The sequence below is a fragment of the Lampetra planeri genome, chromosome 39, assembly GCF_965212315.1.
Source record: "Lampetra planeri chromosome 39, kcLamPlan1.2.h2, whole genome shotgun sequence".
Lineage (NCBI taxonomy): Eukaryota > Metazoa > Chordata > Hyperoartia > Petromyzontiformes > Petromyzontidae > Lampetra > Lampetra planeri.
Genome location: NC_136145.1, coordinates 1,723,283 through 1,739,926, shown reverse-complemented (window position 1 = coordinate 1,739,926; position 16,644 = coordinate 1,723,283). Strand labels below are relative to the sequence as shown.

Genomic DNA, 16,644 nt, shown 5'->3' with positions numbered 1-16,644 from the left:
GGCCAAGGCACCGCCCCAATAAAACAGCTGGAAATCAGAAATAATTTTTCTGTTGTGTTTAAACATTTCTATTGGTTCTTTCAACGTGAATTGCCTAATGAAGATAACATTTTAAGTTGTTCGTATTAGACACCGCTGAAAAAAACACAGTCTGATTTGTGCCTCGGGAAGGTCTCGGGGCGGCTGTGAAGGCATCCGAGTGAGAGATTTCTCTTCATTCTTTGAAATTAGCTTCGCATTGTAGCCACGCCGTTTGAGACCCATTCAGGGCGGTGAAAAAGGTGCCCATGACTAATGACGATGTCACAACGCGAGGTGGTACTGTGCAAATATAGCAGGTCATGGCCGACACTTAGGTGGGTGTACGACAGTATGATGCTGTTATTGTATAGTATGCGGTGTCTTGGTTTCCTTGGCTAATTTGTTGAGGCGTGTCAGCTGATCCTGCATTGTTCTTTAGGCTTTTGGCTGTGTCAAAGGGGTTGTGTAGCGTGGACTTGAGGGTCATGGGTACTGCATTTGAGTGCTTTGTTTTGTGTTGTCTTCTTCTCTTACCTATAAAAGGCATTTTTTGTCCGTGCGTGGATGCAACTTGCGACGGATTTAACTCACGAACTGTGGGGTTTACGCTTAAAAAAAGTACCCAGATACCACATGATAAGCCTCGGCTCTCTACGGGACTAGGCCTCACAACGGCACTTTGTATACTTACTAGGTAATATTATAGAGTCGATATATACTATTATAGAGTTGATAGATATCCCTATATAGTCGGGATATACTACTGCAGAGTCAGTAGATACTATTATAGAATCAGATACTCTTATAGAGTCAATAGATACTACTATAGAGTAAACAGATACTACTATAGAGTCTGTAGATACTGCTGTAGAGCCAGATACTACGGTAGAGTCAGATACTACTATAGAGTCACTAGATATTAGTCACTCTATTGTGTGTAGGGTGTTTAGGTATATATGCCTACGCGGGGGTAAAAATATTTTTAGAGGGGGGTGATCAACAATTTTCGGAAACCTTTTAGATCAACTATTTACCCCCCATTTTCTATAACTTTTTGTACTTCTGCAAGCCTCTTATAATGTTGTTGACGGACAAATGGACAGACAAACCGCATGCTGGGCTTTCACAAAAGCTTAGTATTTGTCTATGTATATGTTATGTTTTTAAGAGAAGTTTTGAAATATATTTTTCGCCCGGGCAACGCCGGGTACTTCCCGCTAGTTGTTTACAAATGCCTAGTGTTGGTAGATAACACAGTTAAATAATTTTCACGGGAAGGCCAATAATATGATGAGGTTTTTCTTCATTAGAACACCATATTTTCAGAGGTCACTCACAACAGCCCCACCTAGTGGCAATGTCTCGAGCCACCACTGGTGGCGAGTGATATTTGAGTCAGTCCTGGTCAGATGTCGCAAATGGGTTTTGATTCCTTACCCATACCCGTACCCGGCCGCACCAGGGTCACAAACGGGTACCCGTACCTGGCCGGGTACGGGTAGCCGGGTATCAGGTAGGGTACGGGTATCGGGTACCCGGTTACGACCTCTGGTCCTGGTCCCCAACCCTCCCCGCCCCCACACTCGTCAGTGTGGTTAAGTATGAGCAAAGAACTCGCATGACTGACATGGCATGGGGAAGCCATCCAGCATTGGATTCACAAAGGACTGGAAATTATGAATATTAGTGACTAGGCTAAGATTATCAATTCACTACCCTTGGCCTAATTTAATCACATTTGGCTGTTCCGATTTGAATCGGCTTCGTAATCCAACATATCATGGGCCACATTGACTTATCCAAATGACGAATGTAATGTTTATGTTCCAGAAGGGCTCTCTCCGGTGATCGCAGTCGTGCCCAAAATAAAAATCAACATTCAGGACTGGGGACTCGAGACTGACCCTTCAGCGTCCGCCATGGAGGTTAAGCGTTTTATTATATATTTTTTGCTTGTGCTGCATATTCATGTAATCAGAAAAGATGGTAACATGTTCAATTGTTCACAGGAAACGGAAGAGGAAGGGTTTTCCCAATCTCTCTTTGATGAAATGTAAGTGTTACATGTGCTCCTCAGATTTAAAGTTGACAATATAAATATTTTCCCACGCTATATTGTGCTGACATTGGTGATGGTTCATCATCACCATCATCAGCTATGGTCGATTAACCGCTGGATGAAGGCCTCTCCAAGCTGCAGCCTTCCAAATTGGATCCTGCAATATAATAATAGAGCACAGATAGCGTGGAAAAACCAGCTGAAATTATAATGTTTAAAACGTAGGCTTTCGCGGCCAATATTATTAATAATAAAGTTTTTTTTGGATTAGATTGTGTAAATATTTATATTATAATTTCAGCAGTTTTTTTTCCACGCGATCTAACCCAGAAACCTTTATTATGAAATATGCACATCGAGATTGCTTTACAGACTCAACATGACGGTGGCTCTGCTCAATTGTGCCATTTTTGTCTATTTCAGCATTTCGAAGAAAAAGGTGCATTCTTCTGAAGAAGCCAAAGGTCATTTTGGTCACGAAGTTAAAATAAAAGCGTATTATAATTGTTGTACATAACACATAATAGACACTCGCATTCTAAATGGGCAAAAGCATAAAATATACTGCAGCTGCTAGTTGTGAACATGTGTGCACGAGAATGTACTGTCATATTGTTTGTGTGTTTGCCTTTAGACTTGGTGGGAGTTGGTGAGGGCATGATAATTAAACCCCCCAGTGACAGAGAAGAAGTTGTACAGCAGGTGAAGTATACATTTTAAAAAAAACATCCCATTACACTCAGTTACAAGATACAGTGTCTATTGTAATAGAATTTTACAATGTAAAAAGTATATATTTTATCTTAAACATTACAATGTAAATAATTTCAGGAAATGGAACCAGATTATGAAGATTCTGGAATCAGCCTCATATCTGGAAATATGGTGTCGGTGTATCGCCCGCTGGCACGTACTTCTGAAAGCTCAGCTGCTGAAGATGAAAGTCAAAGAATGCTCCAGGCTGGAGATTGTATTGCAACGAAAAAATTCAAAGATTCCCACTATTCTCCGCATGCCTCTCCTATCAATATTCGATTTGGGGTTTCCGTGCCAGCTGAAGATGTTCCTGCAGTGAGCATTTCATCAGAGAGTGCTCCAAACACATTTTCGTATAAATGCACACCCAACGATGTTTTTCCCAAAGTTTATACATCGAATAAAGTGTCCGATGTCCTTGGTTCGAGTGAGAGTACACCAAGTGATATCGCTGCCGTGCCTACAAGACCTGAGAATCTATCGATCACCCAGGAGAGCAAGGAGAGCTCCATGACAGTAATGGATTCATCAGACAAAGCGATGAACACCTTGAACACGATTATGGTTGATTCTAAAATCTCCGCGGCTACATTACCGTTAGTGAACATCTGGAAAAATGGGAAAAGTATATATTTGGAAGACGCAATTGAAACTAATGTGCCGAAGAATGAGAAATTGAGAAAGTATGCAAAATACAAAGAAAGAACTGATAGCTGCGCTGAAAATGCTGAAAATACGAAAGTGGATGAAGTTACTACTTGCTTAAAGATGACATCGCCACTGAGTTGTCAGGAAGACACCATTGCTGATGATGCCTCAAACACCCCTTGTTCATTAGATGTGCTGTGTGGCGAGCATACTGCAGGACAAATGACTGAGAAGAATGCAGAGAGCTGCAGTGTTGAAGTGTTGCTGGATTCAACAGAATACTCAAATTTTGATTCACAATTTCCACCCGAAGTGAGAAAGTCGTCACGGTTGGCAAGAAAGTGGAAAGATGGCCCACCAACTTATTTCTGGAGAGGAGTCAAAAACATCAAAACAGAGACACGTACGTTGACTTGTGTGATGCATTCGCATGTATACATCGTCTATTTTCTTGGTTCTATCGGTAAGTCACATAGATAGAAAACAAAAATCTAAATTTAAAGCAAAATACCCACGACGCTTCGATCGCAACACAAGCGGTCTTCAGGTGGAGAGAAAAGAGGGGGCAAGCCTCCAAATGTAGCCAATTTAGATTTTAGTTTTCTAGCTACATGACTTTACCGAAAGAACCAAGAATATGAATTCCTGCAGTCACGAAAGTTTTAAGTCTAAAAATACATCGTCTATTTTACATCTAACAGCTATTCCCTCTCAATCGGTTTTCTTTGAATAATTTATTCTTTGCAAGGGTAATTACAAATTAATCATTTGTGTTCATCGCCATCTACATACTTTTCATTTTATTTATGCGGTTGTGCGGTCTATGATGCGTTTTTGGGTTGAGCCGCGTGTTCGGCATGATGTCGGACATTTGGCTGCACGAACAGCGCGTGGTGCAAACTAACAACGCACCGGAGAGCAATAGCTTCGATTAGTTTCTATCATAGGCTTGTGGTAATAACTTTTGTAGTTTATATTTGTAATTTTGTATTTTTATTATTATTTTGTAACCGTGGTTGCCCTTGAAACAGAGGCTTGTAATCTCAACGGGCTTTCGACTAGTCGTACATGTTCAGAATATTTTTGGCCAGGAGATGGCAGTGTATTCTTAGACTCGTGTGTGGAGGTTGTTTTTGTGGGTTTCCGCTGGGTACCCCCCAGCCTTCCACCCACATGTCAAACAATATTGGAATTGGCAAAAACATCCCAATACAGGACCCTCATGAAATAGTCTTGAAACTCTGTGAGGCTTTCCTGGATAAGTGAAAGCCAATTGTAGTATGCATTAACCCAGACTTCTAAGTCTAAGTTAACATTAAGGATTGTGCACTTTTTTTTCAATTGACAGCATAAGCACAATGAGCTTAAGTGGTCACGTTAAGAAGGGTATGTGTCAATCTTTCATATATTGGTTCTTTCGGTAAAGTCACATAGAAGGGAAATAATAAAATAATGAACATAAATCATATTAAAATACAATTCTCACGACGTTTCGGCCACAACGCAAGCAGCCGTCCTCAGGTGAAGAATAGGTCTGTCGGAAAGACAGCGTCTGACGCTGTTTTTCCGACAGGTCTGTCTTTCCGACAGACCTGTTCTTCACCTGAGGACGGCTGCTTGCGTTGTGGCCGAAACGTCGTGAGAATTGTATTTTATTATGTTGTATTTTTTTAATTGTATTATTTCCCTTCTACGTGACTTTACCCAAAGAACCAAGAAGATGAATCCCTGCAGTCACGAAAGCTTTAAATCGAAATTTAAGCTTTCATATATTTGTAGCGTGGTGGTCTCGAAGTAATTTAATGATGTTTCGTGCCTAATATATTTATGTAAGCTTGTACAGCCCTTTTGCCAACCCACTGCTGGATGAGGGACAAGCCACGTGCTGCACCACAATGGTTGGTGATGGTGAAGGAATGGAGCACACAAGTCGAGAGTTACAGCAGTGGGTGTGTCTGTGCTGCCCACTGCTTACCCACCTTGTAGCCTCACAGCCCGATTACAACACACTTGTGGTCACCCATCCAAGCATTAACCAGGCTCAACCTGCTCAGCTGCTGGGATCTGATGAGATTGGATGCATTATGGGTGATTAGGTCCAAGCTAAAGCTGTTTAAATTTCGATTTAAAGCTTTCGTGACTGCAGGGATTCATCTTCTTGGTTCTTTCGGTAAAGTCACGTACAATGGAAATAATAAAATAAAAATCATTCAGACTCTGTCTCAGAGTCATTCGGACTCCTCGACAGACCTGTTCTCCACCTGAGGACGGCTGTTTGCGTTGTGGCTGAAACGTCGTGAGAATTATTTTATTATGTTCTATTTTTATTATTTTATTATTTCCATTCTACGTGACTTTACCGAAAGAACCAAGAAAATAAAGCTGTTTAAGTTTGTATTGTAATCCATGTGAGCACTTGTTGTTCAGCAGATGACTACGTGAACGCGTGCAACATTAAAGGCGAGACTCAACTTCATTTGGCAGCTTTGAAAGGTCACTTGTCAAAGGTGAAATCTTTGATTCAGAGTGGATCAGACGTCAATGCTCCGGATTATGCTGGTGAGCTTACTGTGTTGTGATACATGCTTTGCTCGTGCCAAAAAATACATCATCGCATGTGACATTTATTTTATCTACTTGGAACATACTGTCCATTTGACTCTCGTGCCTCTGTGTGCTGTGAAGAAGAGCCACTGCCTGAACGTTGCCTATTTTATCTTTTTTATTTTATGAATGTCATTATTTTTGCCTGTTTAGCACTGGCAATGCAGTATCACTTAATAATTTGGCCATAACATGGCATTTTTCAAATGTTATACAACTGAGAAACACATTAATGCATTAGCTCTAGCCTGTAACGAGAGGTCACGATAACTGTGGTGAAGATAAATACAACTTTAGTACAAAATTGTGTAATTCAGGACGGGACAAACAACTGACAAGGGTTGCCCAACACGTGGTAATAAAAAAAAATCCGTCTAAATAATAAGCCTTTTCCACCAAGACAATGACATCACAAGCCTAGTACGTGCCTTGCCCACCCTGCAGTTCACAATATACTTTCTGAGGTTAAACGCATTATAGAAACATTGTTTACAAATACGTTCTCAGTTTTACGAATAACTTTGTTTTTACTCTTAAGGTTGGACGCCACTGCATGTAGCAAGTACTCATGGGTTTGTGAATGTAGTTCTGGAATTGGTCAGAGCCAAAGCAAAGATTAATTGCCGTGGCTTGGATGACATTACCCCTCTGCACGACGCTGCCAAGTGTGGTCATTGGAAGGTAACGGTGCACCTTCGACGTACAATTTTCCTCCTTCCCATATCTGCCCTTCCACCTAACACAAATAAAAGTACAGTATTCTTTTTACATCCCGTAAGCCACACGGCCTTCTGGGAGTGCATCATTTCAATGCCATTCAACATGGACCGTGAAAAAGTGTCACTGCCCAAAAGATTGCCTGTAATATACATTTCCTTTTAAGGCAGCGTTATTCAATGAATGTAATGTGTTCATGAATGTGTTCAGTTTTTTTTAATATTAAGCTTGCAATACAGTGTGTCCGAATAATGTGTTTATATTGTGGTTGTGTGTGCAGGTGGTGCAGTGCTTGCTGGAGAATGGCGCAGACCCCCGGATAAAAAATGCTCACGGCAAAACCGCCCTCGAGTTGTGTCAAGATGCCAGGGTGCAACATCTGCTGAGTACCTGGGCTAAAGCACAGTGCGCCGATGGCGACCAAACGAGATTACTCGTGGACGAGCCAGCCCGTTTCCCTGCAGGTGAAGCTAGTAAGGAGCCAGTGACCGCCTTTAGGGGAAGTCACTGCCCTGATACTGGCAGCAAATCTGCTAGCGAGGTAGAGATCAGACGGAGCTGTGATGGGGCATTGAAGGACCACTGTCCGGAAGGGAAGACATATCCAGTGAAACCAGGAAAGAAGAAAGGACACAGACATTCAAGTGATAAACAGCTCCATCTCATTCAGGTACAGGTTTTACACGGAGGTGTTAGTTACTAAATAAGGGAACTTGCCCAAGGGGCCAATCAGCTTGTGTGCTGGATTACGAGAATTTGAGCTGGTGACACCTTGGGGAGGCTAGCCGTGGATATACGATAATTGCTGTATTGTACCTCAAATCTTTAAGTGTGTTTATTCATCAATATGGATGTAATGATTCATTCATTTATTAAATGGACTCCTACGCACAGCAATACACACGTACAATCATGAGTACAATTGCAAGTATTTACAATTTCTGTATCTTTTCAGATACACAAATGTTACATTTCTTTTAAATGAAATAAACAACATAATTGAGGGGAAAAAATATTGTAAAATAAGATGTGTTTTAAATATGCATTCTTTAGTTGCTGGGGGTCAATCGATATATGACTTGATCAGCACATACGTGCTTTTAAAGCTCTGGGGAGCGAGGTGTAGTGGTTAGCGCACTGCCCTACGAACCCGGTCAACGGTCATGGCCAACATCACTGGTGAATGTCTTCACCGGTCCCAGGCCACCGATACCACCGGTATTTTGACTCGGCCTTAAATTAGTAACTGGTATGTAACATCATCACTGGGAAAACAAAGGCAGCATCCAATCGTGTGCCATGCTGGCCTTAGTAGGTGCTCACTATCGGCGTTTGTGCCAACAGTCCATTGAAAGCTACGTGGGTGATCTTTGTCTTTGCTTTGTAATGAATGCTACTTAGGTTTTTAAGGAGGCTATAAAAGAACTTGATGATATCGAGGTCACCCTGCAGTCCATAAAGTCATGGGATCTTTCAGTGACTGGAAAAGCAGGTACAATTTCACATCAGTTTCTTCATTTGTAGAAAACACGTCTTAAAACATGAATGTTTTTTGAAACTTGTGACCGTACATGTATCACACTCCCTTTTAAGCTGCAAGGTACGACTCGTGATAATTGTGTTATGCGGTAAAAAAAAATGTACTGGATAAAAATGGCAAATGTGATAAGGAACAATTATGTTGATTTGAAAGGAGATGTATTCGATAAGTTGTAATCATGGTTGAAGTTTATATGCAATAAGATAATAGGTTAACGCATTACATATGGGAAGTTTTACATGTGCAGTATAACTAAATTATTTTTATTTTAACAGGCGAATACAAACAAGCTGTACAGAAGATGCATTTGATGCTAAACACTTTGCTTCAACGTCAAAAGAAAGACTCCCATTCTTTGAGCAACAGCACGTAATGAGTGAAACGGCGTCTTTGACATTGTTGTTTTGAATCTGTATATTCAGTACCTTCAAAGTAATACTTTTTTTCCTCCTTAGAGTGCCATAAACTTAAATTAATTGGAGGCAAACATATTGTAACCCTTTACATTTGGCTGGTGGGAATGGTAGTTGCGGTGTTCTCCCTATCAGTCAAGCCTCATACAAGTATTTAAAAAAAAAAACATTACGTAAAATAGATTGAAAATTGTCAGCAAGAAAGTAGCACCTTAAATGTATACGAACCATTTGTGTATATTTTAAAATGCAAATGTGTGTATTTTAAAATGTGACGTAAAATTACAAACGGTAACTCTTTTTTCACATTGCCTGCTTTGTTTACATTTAGAAAGCACTCAAGTGTGTGCCGAGCCAAAGCGAATAGTGAACTGTGGGATCTGCTCATGATTCGCAAAAAAAAATTTATGGAACGACTCAAAACTCACAGGGAGCTCAGCTTCAGATACAAGACTTTCCAGCAAGAACTTAAACAGCAGTCGGAGTTTCAGCAGCAGACTTTGGAGAGCGGAAATTCTCAGGAGGAACAAATGCCCTCGGCATCGGGAATGACTGTGGAATCGAGTGACTTTGCTCAGGTTCCGAACGGCATTGTGCAAGCAGAACAACAACAAACCACGGAATCATCTGTGGTCATTCCATGTACTTCGGAAAACACGACCGCTCCGCCAATCACCGATTATGCAGTGCAGAAGGACAGAGCTACTATAGTGCAAGAAGGAAATATGACTTTTGATTCTGAGGAGGTGGTTTATATCCCCGATAGTTTGATCAGCTGTACACAGACAAGCAGCGGCCAGAGTTCAGCAGCGACACATGAGCCCTGTAACAGCCAAATGCAAATACTTGCGAACGGTCTGTCAGCGGGAGCACAAAATGAATACGTATCAGATAAGTCGGCTGTCGTTCTTCAAAACACACCACAGATTTTAAGTGTTACAAGGCATCCTACAGATGAACATGACTACACCCGGCTGCCCGGACAGCAAAAAGGGGGCGTAGAACGTCAGGATGCGGACGTGGAAGTAGTTATTCGAGCTGCACCGGGAGAGGTCATCATGCGGCCAACTGAATGTCAGACAGGTGTCACGGGAGAAAGCATTCCGTCGTTTCTCAGTTATCGACAGCTCGTTAATCAAGGGGTTTTCCAGCCCGGGAAAGATGTTCTCTCCATTCACGTGAAGGTAATACGCACAGTGTTGAATGCAATTACATGGACATGCAAGTGATCACAGTTAGGCATGTAGTGAATCGTCGATTAAAAACGGATTACTCCACAAAATGTATATTGTGTCATGCGCACAAGAATCAATTATTTAGTTTATAAACATTATTTGCAGCTTTGCAGATGACCAATTAACCCGGAATGTGCCTGAACGTGTCAGATCTCGGAAGCTAAGTAGGTTTGAGCTTGAATAGTGCTTTTATGGGTAGCCACCATGCAGTAAAAAAAAGTGTTACAGGCTTGCGGGTCTATATGAAGGGAAACACAATGTAAGTTGCACTGTGCTATGCTGCCACGCCTGTGATCCCCACCTTCAATTCACACTGGTCACCGCGGTGAAGTATGGTAAAATAACTTCCCCACGGCTTGCACGATGCGAGAAGCCCTCGTCCAGCAGTGGATTGACAAAGGGCTGTACACGTACAAACATACAATTAGTCCGATGGAGTGAAATAGACGGCACAAACAAAATGTAGCATTGGAAAAAACGTAAGAAACGGGACAAAGGACACCCGATTCTTGAAAAATAATTATTGAAAGGAAGAGTTGCCTTGAATCATGACAGTTCTTCAAATATTCCTGGTTCTTTCGGTAAAGTCACTTAGAAGGGAAATAATAAAAATAAAACAATAAAATTCTCACGACGTTTCGATTCCAACACAAGCAATCAGGTTTTCACACATGATGATGTAACTTGTGTTGCAATTGAAACGTGAGAATTTTATTGTTTTATTTTTTTGGTTTATTATTTCCCTTCTACGTGACTTTACCGAAAGAACCAAGAATATGAATCCCTGCAGTCACGAAAGCTTTAAATCGAAGTTCTTCAAATTTGGAAGGCTGTGGACCATGTCATAATATTTCAGTGTGCTCAAGAGTTTAGTTCACAGCGATATTTTTTGTGGCCCAATTATTAAATAAAAATAACTTGTAGAAAGATCATATTTACTCGTGGTGGCACAGCGGTTCGTGCATTACGCTGAGTCTGATTCCCAGCCACATTTGACACTGGTGGACGACTGATATCTGAACTCGTCCTTAATCCACCTTCACCAACCCGCACTGACCAGCATGGTGGAGTATTGTCACTCAACTCAATTGAGCAACACACTGGGGAGTCCTTAATCCATTAGTACATTGACTAAAGGACCGTATAAAATATAAAACAGGATTGTAAAACAATATACAGGATTAGCAGTAACCATTTGTGGAATAATAGTGATATGCGTGTGCATGCCTCATTTCACAGGGCACGGTGCATTATGCCACTTTGCTGATGAATGGGACAATCCTGACGCCACAGCTGGTCATGTACAAATCCCCAATGCTGTGGCATAAGGCGCTCTTGGCAAGCAACTCCAACCCCAAGTGGAGCGTTACTGCTAGCGTGGTACGTGCGTCATCGCCACGCTCTAAGGAGCATGCCATCAATATATCTTTTTCAGGGTTGATGAGATTTGCCGTGGTCACTTTTCCGATGCGGTGTGCGGACGTGTGCCGCTCTTTGTTTGCCGTAGCTTGACGCCGGACGTCACGTTAAAAAATAAGAATAGGTGTTTACCCTTTATGGCAATAAAACAGTTGTTAAGATGATAATTGTTTTTTTACCCTTCTATCTGGCAACAAAACTGACACCTTTTTTACAAGGAGTCATGTTTGCATAGACCACAATACCTGCAGTCATAATGCAAACAAAAAACATAACTCTGATAATGTATGCACTGTCCTTGAAGTTGATTGGTCCACACCCGAGACAGCTTTCCTTAGACCCTAGTCTCACATGGGTTGGACCAGATGACGCCTTTTATTTTATTATTTCCCTCTACGTGACTTTACCGAAAGAACCAAGAAGATGAATCCCTGCAGTCACGAAAGCTTTAAATCGAAAAAAAACATGATTGCCAGAAAGGGTAAAGCTATTGTTCGTCTTTCATCATTTTTAATACTGGCAAAAAGGTCCCACAGATATTGAAAACTCGTTTCTTGAGAACTGTTTTTTGCTGTTTAGTTTGTAGTACTTCCCCCCCCCCCACACCTCCGATTAGCACTGTTGTCTAGCCTACGTGCGAAAGAAGTTCAACGTGCACACAAACACGCGGCACAACCCGAAAACACATCGGAGAGCCTTGCAGCAACAAACGCGAACACCTGCACAGTAGCAAGGCCAAACGCTTTGAGATGAGTAATGTTAAGTGTCTGGTACCACACATGTGACATTCAATACCAGTGCACTTAAGAACTTGTCAACATCCCATCGGCATCGCCCCAACGCCGAGCACACATCCAGTGTTTGCTCTTTTTAGATCATGGCGGTGCAAACGGTGTCAATATAAATATTGCTTTGGTTGACTTTGTGAAGCCTTGCTCATGTAATTGCCTTCTTTCAGGTATCGTACGAGGGAAGAATGATGTCAAGTTATGCTAAACGTGAAAGCTACCCATCCGCACCTCTGGCGATTCCAAGCATTGCAGTTGCTGTTTCGACATCGAATACAGCAAACATTGCTGCTCGTGCGTATTGAATTATGTTGTGAATACAATGCCATGTATGTGTAGTTGGGAGCAACACTATTCACATAACAGTACGTAACATAACACAACCTTCAGTTTCATTTATTTGGTTTAGCTCTGTGAGCCATTCGGCTCTTGAATCGGGTGCAACTGCAACAAACAAAAACATGAACAAGAAAACATCTTAAAGTGACTATGTGACTATGTGCAAACAGATAATCCAAGAAAAGACAGCAAAATATTGCAGAAAAAGCACCGTACACCAACGCTGTGTGCAAAAATCCCAGTGGGATGCAAGTCAAACAACAATAACCACAAGACAACTTAGATTAAGGCCATTAGTCTAACTCCGTACTACAACAAACAAACATGGCCGAACCTAAAAACTTTTCGAAATCACCAAAATAAAGCCATAAAAGCAATCTAACAGTGATCATAGGAACTGTGACCGAATTTTCACCATAAACGACATGTACCACCAAAACCCTGCAGCCATAGCTGGCTGCATGAGTCACTCCACAACAGCAGGAGCATCAGTCGGAGTATCACAATTTTTCAATGCACCTTTAAGATCAGCACACTAAATCAAAACACACATCATACTTTGCAACGGTCATCCGGAGCGAAACATTTTATTTTATTTTAGGCCACTGAATAGCAGTGGCAGATAGGGGTGTACAACTCCTCTAGAGCAGTTTTGAGTGAAGATACAGGGGCCGCGTAGCTAGTTAGCACGTTGGAGTTTCGTTCGTTATCCGGTCCCAGGTCTCGAATGCCCATCTAACCACGCTACGCTAGAACTAGACACGATTCGCTATCCCGGTCCGGACCACGAGCTGGGTCCCGGACTGCGTGGCTAGAGGCTTCTTCTCCCCGACGTGGATCTTCCAACACCAACACTTGAAGAACCCTAAGCTCCTCACGGAGCTCTCGTTATATGCTTCCAGGCTTTTAGAGCTCCTTCTCGAATGTTCCCGAGAGCTCTTCGGGACCACGTGACCGCCCCTCGGCCCCCGTCCACCGGTGGCCCCCCCCTCTAGTATCGTCTGGTCACGTGACAACAGGTCAGCCAGAGTGTCGTGCCCCAGAGTAACCCTGGCTGGCTGACGCTCGCTCCCTCACTGGGAGCTGGCACCGCACGTTGCTCGCGGTGCCTCCACGCTCACCCAACCACCGCTAGAGTTGGTACTGCAGCCCGTAACCCGGGCTGCCCGGAATCACAACGTTACCGGCCGTGACTAGGGGTCGGCACGGTTTGAACCGACTCAAACTGGTTTCAAATTGAGCAATCCAAACCAAACCAGCGACGACTGAACCAAACCAAACCAAAACCAAACCAAACTAAGCTAAACCAAACCTCTTAAGTTGGCTTGAACCAAACTAGTTTGAGCCGGTTCCACCCTGTCCGAGCCAAACCGAGTCGGTTTTCGTAGCCCCAAACCAAACCGAACCAGTTCAAACAGAGCCAAACCAAACCGATTTGGTTCGGTTCAAACCGCGGTTTGGTGGTTTGAGCCAAACCGTGCCGACCCCTAGCCGTGACTTCGCAAGCCCGGCACCATAAAGTGACAAGTACAGTCACTACATATTGTTGCTTAAGGAAGTAACTTGATTGCATCGATATGTTATTACTGCATCCCCTCGCCATCCGCGGTATTTACGTATCCTTGCGGCAAAACACTTTGCTAACCGCGGCACGGAGTTTTGTGTATTAGCGGTTGAGCACTGCGACCGGCACCTGTAATTTGAAATCACCCCGCAATGTGTTCCCTCCGTGCATCTTCTCATCTCCCAGCTCCTGCCACCGCTCTCTTCCCACCACCAGGTGGAGGTGGGGTGGGGGGCAGAGCCCCTCTTCCTTCGAACAATCGCCCCCCCCCCCCCCCGTTATTGAGGCTTGTGAAGCCGACTCGTCGTACTTTAAGCAAGGGGACAAATTATATCTTTGTCTAAGGCTTGTGGATTGGATTGCATTTAGTATTAATATAATAATGTACACACAGGCTTACAGTTGTACGTGGTATTTCATCTTCCCCATTAGTGCTTACATGGTTTAGGTGAAAATAATTCGTGAATAAGCACGTTCCTGAATAACCCTTTTTATGTGTGTATGTATGTTGAACTTCTTTCGGTGTTAGATACAACTTTTTGCATTTCTTTATCGCATATTGTGACATCTCGTCTGGTGTGAACTTTCTTTATGGTCAACATCCTTTCTGAGTCACCACGTCAATTATCAGTTCAGCCAAGCATAATTAAATTTACTCATTTGTCGATTTACTCAAGAGTTAAATGTCTAAACCAGTCGGATCCGTGTGATGAATGTGGGATGATTAATGCATCCAATTTTTTTACCCATACAATTAATGATATAATGTCTTCTCTAGGTCTTTATATCTGGCATTTATGTCCACAGGTCTTGCCCAAGAGACACCTATCTACAGTGAGACTCAGTCTTGCACTAAACCCAGGGATGCCCCCATCACTAAATACTTTATTTTGCCATCGCCAGACTGTAAGTAATAGCTCTCACTTTGCACAGGCTGATTAACATTTTCAGTTAATAGTGTACATAACCAAATTTAATTGTTATTTTAGCTTATGTGTAATTTCTTTGCAAAATCTGCACACCCTTTCACATGTTTTGCACAACTTTGTTTATTACAGGTGACCTCACTGGATGTGAAGGCTGTCAGATATTCACGTATCCAAAGAGGATTCTGCTGGTACAGAATTCTGAGCTCTGTCCCATGTACTACATTAACGACCTGTTTAATAACCCAGACAACTGGGATTTCCTATGCAGCGAAGGAACCAAACACGCTGATCATACCTCAACTCAGCTTTCCAGCAGCATGGAATGCTCTTAAATTGCGAGCAAGCACACAAGTAGCGGACATGCGGCTCTTTCTTCTTGAAGCACCGCTTCAATCAGCAGCCAATGTTGCTAACTAAACATTTAATTTTCATTTTACTCCACTCGTCCTCTTCATCATCAGGCATGGTTAATGGACTGCCGGTGAAGGCCTCCCCAAGGCAAAATATGACTCCGCTTTGTTGATCGTAGGCCGCTATGAGCAGTGCCGAGTGTTTTTCAGGGCGTCGAGGATTTGGGTTGTAAGTGCTGGTGGGCGTGTGATTCAATCCATCTGCTGTATGATCAATTCAGGTGTCTCATGAACACGATGAGCTGTCTGCTGTTAGAACGAGGGTGCTATGAAGTCTATCCTCCGTAACTGCCGGTCTTTATGGGGCGTTGGGGCCAGGACCCCACCACAAATCTGATCGACCAGTTGCCACTAGCTTTGTTCTTTTTGGGTCAGGTTTGATGGGAAATCTGTTGCTCACACAGAGCGTGAATGTTGTTAATGCCAGTTCATTGCATATTTATTTACAACTGTTCTACAATGTAAAAGCCAGATGTGTGTAGTTGATGTGAAAATTAACGTCTTTTTTCAGATGGTTATAATGAGAGATTGATTACAGCTGGGTCTGTCCCAGTTGGCGATCCAGAAAATATTTCCGCACCCGTCACACCACATCTAGTATACCTTTTACCTGGCTGTGCCGACTAGCAACATACTGTACCTTACTCGACTCTGCCAGTGACCAATAAGGTTTTCAGTTAAAGTAAGCCCTGGTGAAGAGCATAGTTTGTTGTTAGTGCTTAAAACTTCAGTTATGCATTACTGTTTATTGCTCAGTTCTACAAGTGTTTGCAGTTGGATGTTGAAACAGATCCATTAAAATGCGATTGAGCAACGTTTTACGAGCGGTTTCACCTCTGTTACTGATTGATAAAATGTGTGTTTTAATTGTGGTGCTTACTTTAATTGCAACTGTGTGAGTTTTACCCTTGCTGGCATATCTGGCTGTCTTTAACTCAAACACACCGCCAACAGAGACTCAAGATGTCAGAAGGGACACGAATAATATTTGCTTAGGTACATCGCCGTGTCCAATGCCTGCAATGTGTTGGATTCATAGGTGAATCGAACGTGTTATGTTTATTGCTCTTGCATATAAAAAAAAACTCACCGTTTTTTTAAGCCATTACCATGAATGCAAAACACTTGATCACCATAATTCCATCAGGCCACGTAACATCGGTTGTAAAGATGAGAAAAATAGCAATGCATGTAGCTGTTAC

At 42.4% G+C, this 16,644-nt stretch overlaps 2 long non-coding RNA genes across 2 annotated transcripts; one reads left to right on the top strand and one right to left on the bottom strand.

The window, feature by feature from the left end:
* Window positions 1-5,777: 5,777 nt before the first annotated feature.
* Window positions 5,778-16,263, top strand: LOC144731477 (uncharacterized). The gene is made up of 10 exons (XR_013587960.1): window positions 5,778-6,043; window positions 6,627-6,769; window positions 7,086-7,475; window positions 8,207-8,297; window positions 8,621-8,714; window positions 9,090-9,942; window positions 11,233-11,373; window positions 12,371-12,494; window positions 14,911-15,009; window positions 15,162-16,263. It is a non-coding gene; the product is annotated as an uncharacterized LOC144731477 (long non-coding RNA).
* On the bottom strand, window positions 8,516-13,728 carry LOC144731478 (uncharacterized). Its single transcript, XR_013587961.1, has 2 exons — window positions 10,295-13,728; window positions 8,516-9,826 (listed from the first exon to the last, which is right to left on the bottom strand). It is a non-coding gene; the product is annotated as an uncharacterized LOC144731478 (long non-coding RNA).
* Window positions 16,264-16,644: the final 381 nt, after the last annotated feature.